At 30.7% G+C, this 15621-nt stretch overlaps 1 long non-coding RNA gene across 1 annotated transcript; it reads right to left on the bottom strand.

Annotated features, from left to right (window-relative positions):
• Window positions 1-1482: 1482 nt before the first annotated feature.
• LOC121215375 (uncharacterized) lies at window positions 1483-2236 on the bottom strand. Its single transcript, XR_005911214.1, has 2 exons — window positions 2103-2236; window positions 1483-1655 (listed from the first exon to the last, which is right to left on the bottom strand). It is a non-coding gene; the product is annotated as an uncharacterized lncRNA (long non-coding RNA).
• Between the last annotated feature and the right edge of the window lie 13385 nt (window positions 2237-15621).

The following is a 15621-nucleotide window of genomic DNA, read 5'->3' as shown; positions in this document are numbered from 1 at the left end:
AATTATCTGATCTGGTGGCTCTGCCACATATTTCTGTTCTGGTGGCTCTGCCACAATTATCTGTATCTGGTGACTCTGTCACATTATCTGTTCTGGCAGCCATGCTGCATAATTCTGTGGCGTGTAGCGGTTGGGTGGGTCGAGTAGTCTCCTCACATGGTGAAAGGTTGGTAAGGGGGTGTATGTGGTTGGTTATGTGTTGGGTTTTGCATATACATAAAATATCTGATCTGATCTGTTATGGGCCTATGGGCTTAATTCAGTATTCTGTTCTGGGCTAAGGCCAATTTATTCTGTTTCTGTGGTTTGAGCTGATATGGGCTATGGTTGGGTTAATTTTACACACTGAGTTTCCCCAAACTCATCCCCTATTTTCATCCATGCAGGTAATCCCCAGCCATAGTGAGCTTGGAGCTGCGAGGGATTCAGAGTGGCCACTCGTTCTGCAATATAGATTTCTTCTGGTGATTTGGACTTCAATTTTCTTTACTTTGATGATTTGGGTTTTGTTATGTAATAAGGCCGCTTATGATTATTTTTAATTGGGGTTCGATTTATAACTTATCATGATGACCTTAAATTATATTAACTATCAAAATGGGCTAGATCTAGGGTTCGTTTTCCAAAAACATAAACTGATTTCGAAGTAACACTTACAAACAAGGCTTCTGCTATGATAATGTTTTACAAACTTAAATACGTTTTATTCTAAAATAGACATAATTTCAATGGTAACCTAAAAGTATACGCGATGTTAGAGTGTGGAAATGGCGGTGTGCATGTCTAGGATTGGATCCGAAAGAGCTTGGTACTTAAGCAGTCCGATGGACTCACCTCCTTTTTTTCCGGTTTCCCACCTGGTGCACAGCTTCCATTCACTTTAACCCTTAATGATTTAATCCTTTGAACATCAAGTACGATTTTCTGAACTTAGAACGGAAAAATGTTTTTAACGTTTTTGATGTGGCACGTTGGATCGGTAATAACGTCTAGGCCGGATTTGGGGTGTTACACACTCCCTGAAACGTCCGATGGTTAATGCGCCCAATGCTCATCAACCTATAGTCGAAGTAATTTCATATCGAAACGATCGATATAAGAAATTCGCGCCTAGCACTCATCGGTTCAGCTGAAGTAATACTTATAAAAAGCCACCGTTGGGCACGTCCGAAGAAAAATGCCTCTAGCACTCATCGACTTATAATCAAAGTGATTTGTTTTCATTCTATTGTGTAACATACTATTTATTCACAACTTTACCCAATAACCATTACAATAATCTATACTTTGATTTCATTATAAATTTAATTCCCCATCTATTGATCTCGACAACATCAGTCCTTCAATCAACTATCATTTCATACCAAACATAGCATGATTCTTCTTAGTTTCAAGCCAATTTTTTTAGTTTCACCAATTCATACTATTTCTAATTTTTATTCAATTTAATCCTTTTTCACTATAATCAATCACAATATAGTATTTTGAGTCAATTAATCTTATGTATCTTTTTTTTATATTTTAATATGTCAAAAAATGAAAATATGTAAAAATATTTAATGAGTTGAGTTATAGAAATACAAACTGAAAATTTCAAGCTATTTGTCGGTGGCTTTAGCTTTTCCCTCCGCTCTTGAGGACTTCAGGTCGAATAGCTATGGATTAACATAAAAATAGAACACCATCAGTATTCAACCCAATTCACAATTAATTGTCATTTCATATAATTTTTTTATTTTATTCAATTTAGTCCTTAAAATCAAAACAAGCATAACTTTCAATTCTAAGCTTCGATTTACAATCCGACTTCACTTTCATCTATTAGAAACCCTCTATCATCTAATTCTATCAAAATCTCATAATAGCTCTACCTGCTATTTACTTTAATTTCTCAAGTGTAAAATATAACTTCACAATCTAGTCCTCTTTCATGTCTACACTCAAAATCTATCAATCTAACATAAAAACAACTTAAAGAAATCATTAGTGATAACTTTCTAAAATCGTAACAGTTTTACAAATTATTACACGGATCAGCTAGATTAAGTTTCCCCGATCTCAAAAATATAAAATTTACAATGAAAAGACAAAATTGCACTAACCAATTTTGTTTCCAAAGCTTCAAATCCATAAAGCAAATTTTTCCATGTCTCTTTTCTTTCTTTGAGCATAGAAGGTTGGAGAAAACCATCTTCTCTCTCCTTCCACTAAACCTATTTATTACTTTTTTTTCTTTTCTTTTTTTCTTAAAATAATAATCATTCACAACCCCCTTACCATCCACTAATCTTTATTTCAACATAATCTAATTCTTATTTTAAGCATTTGGATTAATTACAACTTAAGTCCCTTTAGTTATTATCTAATTAAAATCTAAAGCAATAGGACTTCACAATTTAGTCCTTGGACTAGATTAAATATTCCAATTAACTAAATTACTTATCCTTAATTCTATTCATTTATAACATTAGTCCATAAATAATCCGTTCACTAAAACGAGGCCCCAAAACCATAATTTTTTACACCGCTGTACCGGGTTGCTACAGAAATGCATAAAAATTTCATATGTGAAATATGATATTATAATGAATTATTTGATTAAATTGTTATGTGATAGTGAATGTGAGTGAAAGGTAAAGTTAGAAGGATATTATAATCATTATTAAATTTCATAATGTTAAGAACTAGATTACAAGTACTAAAAATGTTAGAAAGAATTATTCAATTGAAGTGTTACATGGAAGAGAATTGATTTAAAGTGATTATGTAGTGAAAAATAACTTTCATGGAAATAGGGACTAAATTGAAAAGTGCATAAAAGTTTAAGTGTAAAATAAAACATTATGATAAAGAGCTTAAATGAAGAGTTAAGTGTTAGTGAATTAATTACGAAGTGATATTTAAGTGAATTTCTAGTGATACTTGAATTTCATATTGAAAATGACCAAATTGTAAAATATACAAAAATGACTATGTGTATTAAGGTTTGTAAACAACATATTCAAGTGTTATAAAATATAGAAGTAAAGGGCATACTAAGTGAGAAGATAGTAATTAATGAAAATATATGCTAGTAGGGACTAAATTGAGAAGATTGTAAAGTAAGTAAGTGAAGTTCATACAAAGAAAACTAGATATAAAAGTGAACAAAATTTGATATGTGTAATAAAATATTTACGAGGAATTTTAGTGAAGTATTTATGATATTGAATTTAATTTTACGTAATATTAAAATGTTAATTTAATGAATATTAATTTTTATGAAAATAAGGACTAAATTGTAAGATATGTAAAGTTTTATGTTACTAATTACTAAGTGACAGCAATGAGAATGCTAATATAAATGCCTAAGTAGACAAGATATGAACTTACTTGATATAGATGACATGCCATTAAGAAATTAATGGAATAAGTGATTAAAGAATCCTGAGAAAGATAGAAAATTAATGGAATAAGTGTTAAAGAAAGATATGTTGATAGTCACAAAACTAACTAAAAATACGACAAAGGTAAGTGCACCTATCGATAAATGGTATAGCTACAGTAAGTAAAGATACCGTATCTGTAACAGCCAAATTTTTCAGTGGTGTCGGAAACAGTGATTCGAGATCACTAAATCCGACGAGTAAGTTTAGAAATTTTAACAAATAATAATTATAGGCCAAGCGCGAACTTAAAAGAATTATTTTTAATTAGTGAATTTGCAATTTTAAAAGAATTAATCAGGTAAATTTGGTTGAAAACGAGGTATCGACACCTCGGATTTATAAACCGAGCCATAAATATTTTTATAAATATTTATGGAGTGTTATTAAGTTAGTATTAAAGTTTCGTTAGAAAATTTTAACGTTTGGTTAGTCAATTAATTAAAAAGAACTAAATTGAAAATAGTGCAAAATTTATTAAATTGTGATTAAATAGTTTAAGTGATTAAAAAGGAGGGATTTAAAAGGCAATTGGACCCAAATTGTATGGGCTGGACGGTTGGGCAAGAAAATCAGCAAAAAAGACAAGGAGAAACAAGGGCAAAATGGGAAATTTTGCAAATTAAACATATAAAACAAGACAAATTTGAAAAATCTAGAGATATCATCATTTTTCTTCAGCAAAAATGCCATGGGAGGTCTGAAAGCTGCTGGTTTTTCATACTTTGACATATGTGAGTTCAATTCTTACCTTTTTCTTTGAGATTTTTATGTTTTTGTGACTTTTACAATTAGGTCCAAGTGTTTAATTCATTAGTTTTTTATTTTATGAACAAAATTAAAAGATATCAATGATAATTTTTGGCTGTTTATGATGAAATAAAATGAATTTGAAGCTTTGATTTTGTTGTTTGATGATTTTATCAAGTAATTTCAATAGAAATTGATTTTAGGACCTAATTGTGAAAAAGTTGTGAATTAAGGTTTAGTGTTAAAATGATGATTTTCAAAGGTTGTGTAATAGTTTATAATGATGGAATAAAATGTTAATTGAGAAAAATTAGCTTAATAGATGGGCTAATTGAGCAAGGACTGAATTATATGACCTTTGAAATTTAGAGGAAAAAATGGTAATAAACATCTTGAACTAAAACAATATTGGACAGCAGAAGTAGACTAACTTTGAAAAATCACCATAAATTGTATAAATCTAATTAGAAGATGAATAAAATATAAAATTAAAGCTTATTGAGTCTAGTTTTTTATAGAAGAAACGGTGTAAGCAATGGATTTATAAATTATGAGATATAATAAATTTTGTGAGACAAGGTTAGAATGAATTCGGGTTCCCCTGTTTTGACTTTGGAAAATAAAAAAAAAATTGGATAAAATTAATTAGAGTCTCAAATTTATATTCTTAGAATCTTTAATGAGTCTATTTTCAATAGAAATCAATGGGAACATTATCCGAGTTTTGTACTATGATATAATTAATTTTTAGTGAAGAGAGGTCAGAACTGTTGGATAGTGAAACAGGGGAAACTTAAATGAATAAACTGTACTAATTGGCTAAACCAAAAATTCTTATAATTTTATGGTGGAATGATATGTGAGTCTAGTTTAGGGAAAATTTACGGATCTTAATTTTGAGCTCTGTAGCCCGAATTATAAATAATTGAGTGACTATGACTCGTGTGAACAGATTGATGTGAGCATTAATAAGTAAATTGTGAAATCGTACTTACAAGAATGTTATATACATTAAGGATGTGGAATGGAGAGGAGGAGGAGGAAAAATATATATGAATATTCAGTTAGCATGGCTAATTTGTATGTTTTAAGCTCATGGACTAAATTGAATAAAAGTAAAATTTTAGGGGGCAATTTTGTAAAAATGTCAAAAATGACTAAATTGAAGGGAATAAATTGTTTTATTATCTAAATTAATAAATTGAATGAAATTATCAATTTAAGATTGGGTGAAATTTGGGAAAATGGTAAATTACCAATATGCCCCTAAATCTTGGTATTTCTGCAATTTAGTCAGGTAGGTTCGGATACCCTGAATGAGCATGTAAATATGAAAATTTAAGTATTGTATCGTATTTTATATGATATTTTGAATTGAATATATGAAAAGGATGTTACATGAAACATGAAAATGAATACTAAATAATATAAATTAATTGAAATTATTCTGAAAATTTCGGTAATGCCTCGTATCCTATCCCAGTCTCAGGTACGGGTATGGGGTATTACAGTATCTACGAGGACTAAAAGTACTAGTAATTACCATTTTCCTATTATTTAACCAAAAAATTGGAACGATTGGTTTAAACTAAAATCTACTAAATTAATTAACTAAAGAACTCAACAAAGAATAAATCAGGAATTTAATTGAATAATAACCTAGAAGCTGAACAATACCTAAGAAAGAATCCTCCTAGACTTCATCTATCATTATGAATCTGAATTGAACGATTTGTCCAATTGGTATCTTGATCCGTAGAAATCCCTAAATTATACTAATATCCCTTTCAAGACTAAGAGCAACTGACTCTAGGTTGATTAATTGAAATTTCTTTCTAATTAAAACCCCTATTGTCGCATTAACTCGATCTATGGATTCCCCTATTAGATTTGACTCTAATCCGGTAGATTTATGTCGTCCTATTTCTAGGATTGCATGCAACTTCACTCAATTATGCTAGATCTACCCTTAAACAGGAACTTTTCCACCTCTGATTTAAACACATTAAACATGAATTAATATTCAGGAAATATTAAAACAGAAGATAAGCACACATAATTGAGAACAAGATTCAAGTACTTATCGTGTAAAAGAGAAATCAAATAATAGAATTCATCATAGGGTTCATCTCCCCGATGTATCTAAAGAATTAGTTCATAGTTGTAAATAAAAACATCTCAAAGTCAGTATAACCCCAAGAGATAAAGAAACTCATAAAAAAACATCAAAGAAATTAAAAAGAGGTTTCAATCTTTATGGAAATCTATTTCAGAGTTGGCTTTAATGGTATTCTTCGAGTTGTTTTCTTTAATACTCTCTGATGGCTCTCTTTTCTCTTCTTCTATTTGGTATTTATGGTCTTAGAATGCCAAAAAAGCCTAAATATTACGTTTTTCTGTGTGTTTGGAATGTGACTTGTGAAATCGACACGGTATAGCACATGGTCATGTGTCCAGCCCGTGTGGCTCCTGAAATCTACTCCAATTGTCTGACTTTCGTTTGTTTTTCTCTCCTTTTGCTCCCAAATGCTCTCCTAAGTATAGAAACATGAATTTAAAGGATTAGGAGCATAAAATTCACCAATTTGCATAAATAATCATCCAAAAATGCATTAATAATAGGATTAAAACATGTTACTTTTATCACTTATCATATGTGGTAAGAGAATTTCGATAACAATCTATGTTAAAGGGTGAAGTGATAATATATAGTAAGCTAAAGAATTAATAAATTTGGTAAATATATTGAATAATATCTTAATATAATTGCTATGTCCATGAAATTATATTAGTAATATTGTTAATAATATTTAATAAAGAAATGGTAAGATTTAAATTCATGGGTACTTACTAAGCTTTTATAAGCTTAACGCACTATTTTTTCACTGCGTAGGTGCTAGAAGCTTGAATTGAAGCATTAGAATGAAGGTATAATCTCATCTCATCACATCACATCTCAAATCATGGAAGAGGGTATGATTTTGAATCTTTGGCATTAGTTCATGGCGTGTACGAAAAAGGATTGTATGAATCTGTGATTTCACGTCATCTATATCCCTTTCCAATAGGAGAATGACAAATCAGATTTTTCCTCTTGATTTTTTGCTTTTTGCTCTTGAAAAAAATTCAAATCCAATTGAAAATGCTAAAAAACAGAAGGAAAAATACTGATTTGACATTTCTCCTATTGGAAAGGGATATGGATGACATGGAATCACAGTTTCATACAATCCCTTTCCTGGCATGTACATAGGCTTATATTGAGATTGTTGTAGATGAATCCAAATGGTGAAAATGTTAGATAATGATCTTGATTGTAAACTTGGCATTTATGAATATGTTTGAAGTTATTTTATGTTGAACCAAGTAGTGATTAAAGTTGATAAATGGTATATTTGAAATGTGTTATTGGTTGGTTGAAAGATGTATTGCATATGGAAGTGATTTTAGGTGTTACGGAGCAAAATGTACAAGTTTTAAGGTTGCAGGATTGATGTCACGATGTTAGGTTGTTGAAGTCACGACAAGCCAAGTCAGAGAGTCATGTTGCGACTAGAAGGCTCTCGAGGTCGCGATGAACTATGTTACATCACGATGTGGGAGATCATAAAGTTGCGACGAGCTCCCGATAGTTTGAACATTCACCCTTTGGTCCTAAATCGACCCTTGTCCACTTAGAAAACTTTTATAAGCTTTTGTTAAGCTCGGACTTGTAACAGCCCATTTTCAGTGAAATCAGAACAGTGGTTTTGGGACCACAAATCCGAAGTTGAAAATTTTAGTTTAATATTATTTTATGGTTTATAGTATGATAGAAATATCGTATAAAAATTTCTTTTACTGTTTACACGCCTAATTTGATAAAAAGGACTAAACTGCATAAAGTGCAAAGGTTGTGTTCTAATATCTAAAGGTATCAAAAAGCTATAGAATTTTAAACTGGAGGTCCTTATATAGTAATTAGCCATTAAGGTTGATTAGTGGTTAAGCATGAGTAGTCATCATTGGAAATTGAATAAATTATTAAGGTTAACTTTGGAAATTAGTGATTAAAGTTATAATAAATAAAATAAAATAAACTATTATCATCATTTTCCACCAAAAAAAAAAAAGAAAACCTAGCCATGGAAGTTTGAATTTGGGCAAGCTTATTTTTCTCAATTAGGTATGTATTTTTGCCCCTTTTTTATGATTTCTATGTTTCCGGAATTGTGGTATCTTAATCTAGCTAACTCGGGGATTAATTTGCAAAACTATTAAAGTATTAGAGTTTTTCTATTGTTCAACATGTTTGAGTTTTGAAGTTTGATGATAGAAAATGAATGGTTGTTGTTAGATAAACAACTTTTATAAAGAGATTTTTAGTGAAATTATCATTTAGTGGCTAAATTGAAAAAGGTGATAAATTTATGGTAAAATTGGTAAATTTTTGAAATATATGGGCTGCTATTAATATGTATAAAAATTGGCTAGGCTTGGGTAAGGATTAAATTGCATGCAATTCATTTTTCGAGCCTAGGGACTAAAGTACAAAGAAATTAAAAGTATAAGGAAAAATGGTAAATTTTTCCAAAATTTCCATGTTGGATTAAATTGAATGAGAATTATATTGAATGAGTTAAATTCATTCATATAGATCCTATCAAATCTCGTACAGAGTTAGATCGAGGTAAAGAGAAAATATCAGATTAGTCATCTCCGTATCTACGTACACTCGTCAAGGTAAGTTCGTGTAATTAAATTGTAAATTTATATGTTTTAAATTGAATTATATGTGTGTGATTTGTATAATTGCCATGTATAAATACCGATCCCTATATTCGATAATTACCGAGTCTCGTTTGAACCTTAAGAAATCGTAGGATACAAATGACATGTCATTAGGGTTACCGATTTGGCTAAGGTCCTGCATATGTTGCAGACACACTACAGCTCGTATGAGCTTACCGATTTGCAGCTCGTGAGAGCTTACCGATTCTCAGCTTGTATGAGCTTACCGATTCACAGCTCGTGAGAGCATACCGATTCATAGCTCGAATGAGCATACATGTATATGAATTGATGGATTACAGTTCAGTACACCTAGTGTGTACTACCCTCGTATCCAATGATATTTTAAATGGTTCAATGGGCATAGTTCTGTTATAAGTTTATAAGAGTTCCATAGAACTAGTACAAGTATTTACATGAAATACATGGAAATGATTTATATATGATATATGGATACATGGTATAGATGTTACATGTATGTGGAATTTGAATAGTGGTTGAATTACATGACTAACATGGTTGCTGCGGATATGTGTTTAGGCTTTTCGCCAAATTGGTTTGGATATGTTTTGTATGCTTACCTTAAATGTGATTAAATGGTAAGTTAACTTCTTTGTTATACAAACCAACTAAGCTTAAATGCTTACTCCGTGTTATTTTTCCTATTTTATAATAACTCGGAAGCTTCTTCGAGTTGGAAGCTTGTCGGAGTTATTTCACACTATCCATCGGCTATTTTGGTACTTTCGGTAAATTAATATCAGTTATAATGGCATGTATAGGTTAATTTGGTCAATGTTGGCATATAATTGTTTTGTTGAGATTAGCCACTTATATGGCTTGTGTTTGGTATATTTTGATGTATATATATATATGTAAGGGTGAGCGTTCGATCGAATCGAATGAAAAAATTTCGAGTTAATCGAGTTGACGAATCATACTTTATCATCCTAATTTGATTTGAAATTTTATCGAATTGAGTCGAGTGAGATGGAATTCAAATTGAATCGAATTGAATATATTTGTTCAAGCTAAATTTTAAAAAATAATTTTGAGTCCTTATAACCACTGTCACCCATCGTAATAAAATTTGTCCACTGTAATCAAATTTTTTATTACCTTTCATCACCTCATAATTTATTTATTAAATCTTTTATATACGGGTTAGCTTCTTTGCTTGCTTAGTTGTTTTAATTATATTCATATTCTTGTCACTATGTATTTTGGAATTAAAAATATATTAAATGAAAAAATGTGATTTTTTAATAAAAGTTATTTTAAAGATAAAATATGAAATTGATACTAATATAAAATTTTAACATGAATATTTTATGGCATCATTAATAATTCAATTTTAATATAAATATTCAATATGACTAAACAATTCAATAATATAAATAATATAAAATGTGAAATTTAATTTAATAATATAAATAGTAGATATAAATAAAATTATTACTATTTATGTTTAGGGATTTTTTTTGGATAATTTTGATTTTTTATTTGGGAGTAAAGAGTGAGAAGTAAAAGTTTAGGGGGAAAATAAAAAGTTTTGGAGGGTAAAAGTTTGAGGGAAAGTAAATAGGGGGAGTAAAATTTTGGAGGGAAATATTAAAAAAATAGGGGGGATGGATTTTGGGTAGATGGGGGGTTGAATAGGAGGGGAGTAAAAGTTTTGGGGGAAAAGTGAGAAGGAGTAAAAATTTTAAGGGAAAAATAAAAAGGTTTGGGAGTTTGGGGTAAAAATGTAAAATATTATAGTTTGATATTCGAATTATTTGAATTATTCGAGTTACTTGAATTTGAAAACTCAACTCGATTCGAACTCGAAATTCAAAAAAAATCGAGTTGACTCGAATAACTCGATTCATTTAACTCAAAATTTGACTTTTTTTTTATTTTTTCAAGTCGAATTGAATTTTGCTCACCCCTATATATATGTGTGGTCTTACCATATTTGATGTGTGTTTAATATGGTAGAATGATGAAAAGTAAAATGTGGCTTGGAAAATGACCTATTTTCATCCACACGAGCAGAGACACGGGCGTGTGTCTCAGCCGTGTGTGAACATGGCCAGATGACACGACCGTGTGTCCCCTATATCTTTTAAATTGAGCAAGTCAGTATGCTCACACGGGCGTGTGGCTTGGCCATGTGGCCTAAGTTAGAGAGTTACATAGGCACAGACATGGGCTGGGACACGGTCGTGTGTCCCTATTTCGAATGCCCACACGGCAGTGTGACCCCTGCAGCTTTGAAATATTTTAATGTTTTCTGAAAAATTCTTTAAGTACCCGATTTAGTCCCGACTTGTTTTTAATGGGTATTTTGGGCCTCGAGGGCTCACATAATGGACAATATGTTTGATTTCAATTGGTTTTAGACATGAATGTTATATGATATGAAATGTCTGTTTATTTGATCTGTAAACTCTGGTAATGCTCTGTAACCTTGTTTCTGTGATGGATACAGGATAAGGGTGTTACAGGAATAGTGAATAAATCTTATTTTAAATGTGATATGAGTTTGATAACTTGAATAAAATGTTTAATTGATTTTTGTGTGATCATAGTTTCCTTGACAACAAATGTGACATCCGGGTATCTTAATCCAACGATCGGGTTGGGTAAGGGGTGTGTGTGAAATTAGCTCAAATGAAAGATTAGATTATGGACTTTTAAGGTTTGCTAAGAATGTGATAAGGATGTGAGAATCAAGTACCATTATCAGTGTAATCTAAAACCTTATATGATTTCAGATATGTTAAGATGGAACCTAGATAAGAATTTGAGCAACCTTTAAATGATATTTGATCAATTGTGAAAGTGAAAAGTGTAAGAACAAGGTGCTATTATTATGAGAAAAAAATGATATATAGAGGATTGAAGTTTCGTGAGTAAAGTGAGAAATAAAGATGATGATGTGACAGTGATAAATGGGAATCATGATCAATGAGAAATTTTCTTGATTGCATAAATACAATACGAACAAGTCAGAAATTAGGTCTCAACATTAATTTAAATGAATTGATCAGTGACACTAGAATGAAGCTTAAGTGAATTTATATGACATGCTTAAGGGTTTCAACATTAACAAGGAATAGGATAAGTAGGTTTATCCTTTGCTACTTACTAAGCTTTTAAAGCTCACACATTAGTTGTTTAAAACGTGTAGGTAAAAGACATTTTTCGAGAAGCCTGGAGTCTTGTTCGAGAGCATCACATCAGCCATCAAGTTTTTAAGGTTGTTCTTTAATTTTTAAATGTTATTTGTACAGGTTATTTTATAACAGCCCGTTTTCAGTGAAATCGAAATAGTGGTTTCGGGACCACAAATTCGAATCAGAAAGAAAATTTATTTTAATAATATTGCATAATCTGCATTATGATAAGAAAGACGTATGAAAATTTCGATAAGAAAATTTTACCGGTTAAATGTTTAATTATAGAAATGACCAAATTGCATAAAATGCAAAAGTTGAGTTCTAGTAGGTATAGGTATTAAATAACTATGGAATTCAAAACTTGAGGTCTTTATATGGAAATTAGACCATTAAGAGAAGTTAGTAGATATTTTTGATGATTCATCTATGGAAAATTAGAAAAAAAATGACTAAATTGGAAATTGAAATAAATAAAAGATGATAAATAAAATAAATATCTAATATCATCATTTTATATCATCTTTCCCAATTAGAAAGCCATGGAAACCCTAGTTTGAGAGCTTGAAGAAAGAGAAAACTTGTTTGGCCAAATTAGGTGAGTATTCAAGTCCCGTTTTTAGAATTTTTTATATTTTCGAGATTATAATAGCTTAATTTAGCTATCTAGGGGATTAATTTGCAAAGTTATTAAAGTACTAGAGTTTTTCCATGGATGAATATGCATGAATTATGAAATTTATGGCAAAAAATGAAAGGTTATTAATAGATAAACAACTTTTGTAAAGTGAATTTTGATAAAATTATGATTTAGGAACTAAATTGTAAAGATGCAAAATTTATGGAAAATTTCTGAATTTTATAAATTTCATGGGTTGTAAATGTTATATGGAAAATTTGGTTAGGCTTGGAATAAGGATTAAATTGCATAAATTTCATTTTTCGAGCCTAGAGACAAAATCATCATTTATTAAAAGTATAGGGCCAAAATGGTAATTTTGCCTAGGATGTGAATTGGATGGAATTAAATGTGAATTGTATTAAATGGAGTTAAATTTACTCGTATAGATCTGGATAGACCTAGTTCGGAATTGGATAGAGGAAAAAAAAGTATCGGATTAGTAAAAAAAGCATATACAAGCAAGTGACGAGCTAAGTTCGTGTAACTAAATTGTGTATATTTATATGTTTAAATTGAATTTTATGTATGTGTATTGTATAACTTACATGTATGAAAATCAGCCACATATCCGATAATGATCGATAAAGTATTAAGTCCCGTTTTTAGCCCTCTAGAGCTTCCTGTTATATGGTTCTTACGAGCTTCCTGTTAATAGCTCTTCGGAGCATCCCGATCGGTTGTGATCTTGCATGTGTTGTGGGCACACAGCAGCTCTTATGAGCATCCCGTTATATGGCTATTCGTGAGTTTCTCGATTAAAAGCTCTTTGTGAACTTTCTGATTAATGGCTCTCCAGAGCTTACCGTTAATGGCTCTTCGGAGCTACCCATTATTGGCTAGCATGAGCTTTCCGATTATGGCTCTTATGAGCTTCCCGTTATACAGCTCATATGAGCTTCCTATTATATGGCTCGAGAGAGGGCTTCCCTATTATGTGCTCTAATGAGCATCCCCGTATATGAATTGACGGATCATTGATAAGTACACCTTGTGTGTATTACCCGAGTATCCATCGATATTTCAATGATTCAATGGACAAAACTCCTGATGTGAGAAAATATGATAATTTAAATAAATTATATCTTGAATATCCCTGAAATACCTGGAAATGGTTGCATGATGAGCTCATCTCTGTTTTCTTGATATTCATGTAAATTTCATGACTAACTTGTTTGATGAGCGCGTGTGTCTAGGCAATTGGCAACAATTTTTTGGATGCATTTTGTATGCTTACTTTAAATGAATATGATTGGTAAGTTAAATTCTTGTTATACGAACTTACTGAGCATTAAATGCTTACTCTATTCATTTTCTCTATTTTATAGTACTCAGAAGCTCGTAAAGGTTAGAGCGGGTCGGAGCAAAATCACACTATCCTTCAGCTCACTTTGGTATAATTAGCAAAACTACTTTTGGTATAATGGCATGTATAGGCTAAAATAAACCAAATGATGAAATATTTTGGTTGTAACTAGCTATTGGAATAGCTAGTGTTATACATATTTTAATGTAATTGTATAAGGCCTTATCATGTTTAGTATATGTGTGCTTGGTGTGGTTGAATTTTAATTTTGGTAAACTTGATTGATTACACAAATAGGTAAGTTTGAATGCATGAATACATGTGATGATATATCTTGTATAAAACTTGTATTTGGCTTGGTTTAGATGTCTTGAATTGGTTGGTGAATATGCTTAAATGTGGTTATAGGTGAAAGACCAAATGGGTGAGAAAAGTGGCCTTAAAAATGACTATTTTCGTCCATACGAGTAGATACACGGACGTGTAATACCCCGAAAATTTCTATAGTAAGATATTATCCTTAATATAGAAAAATAAGGAAATAACTGATAAAAAGGGAAGTTTTGAGTTATGACAACATTAGGAAGTAAATTATGATATCTTGATTCAAGAAAGGACTAAATTGTAAAAGTGTGAAAAGTTTTGTTGTACAAGAGTAAATACTCAAAACTTGAGGGGTTAAAGTGTAAATATGAAAAAGTTTAAGGACCAATAGTGCAAATATTTTAAGGGTGGAATGATCTAGAAACTAAGGAAAATGGATGAATTAGGACCAAATTGAATAAGTAAAGAATTATGAGGGACTAAATTGTAATTTTACCAAATTAAATGATGACTCAATGATGGGATTTTAAAAGACCATCAAGGGTAATATGGTCAATTAGAAGGAGAGCGAAATCTAGAGACAATGATGATGTTGGAGATATTTTAGATAAATTAAATAAATATTAGTTTCTTAATACTTTAAATTGATTTTTAAATGAAATTTTATTATTTGGTTATTATTTTACTTAATATATATATGTAAGGAAAGAAAGAGGATGAGGGACATTTTTCCCATGCACTAACGTAAGAGAAAGAAAGAAAGAAAGAAAGTTTTGCTTTCTTTACAATTTGGTCGTTATATAAAAAATTCACCATTTTCACCCAAAAATCAAAAGAATTTCCATAGCTATCAAGAGAGAAAAATGTTAAGGAGACTGTGGGAAGTTAGAATATCAAGTTGGATTCAAGAAATGGAAGCTGAAGGAGTGAGAAAATCAAGATGAAGAGTGAAATCAATAGAACAAGGTAAGAACATCAATGATTTCAATATATTTTTAAGTTTGATATTATTGAAAAAGCATGGGATTAATGTTAACGTAGAGTTTCCTTACATATGTTCCTATGTTCTTGATATGTTAGTGAAGAGAAAATAAGAGAAAGTGGTGAGAAATAGTGTAGAAAAAGAAAATAAGGGTGTTATAAACATGGTAATTAATATCTTGCACTAAAATAGTTTTGGACAGCAGCAGTATCTAACTTTGAAAA

Source organism: Gossypium hirsutum, chromosome A02 (genome assembly GCF_007990345.1).
Source record: "Gossypium hirsutum isolate 1008001.06 chromosome A02, Gossypium_hirsutum_v2.1, whole genome shotgun sequence".
In the NCBI taxonomy this organism is placed as follows: domain Eukaryota; kingdom Viridiplantae; phylum Streptophyta; class Magnoliopsida; order Malvales; family Malvaceae; genus Gossypium; species Gossypium hirsutum.
Note: the sequence above shows the minus strand (reverse complement) of the source record. Positions and strands in the feature narration are given on the sequence as shown.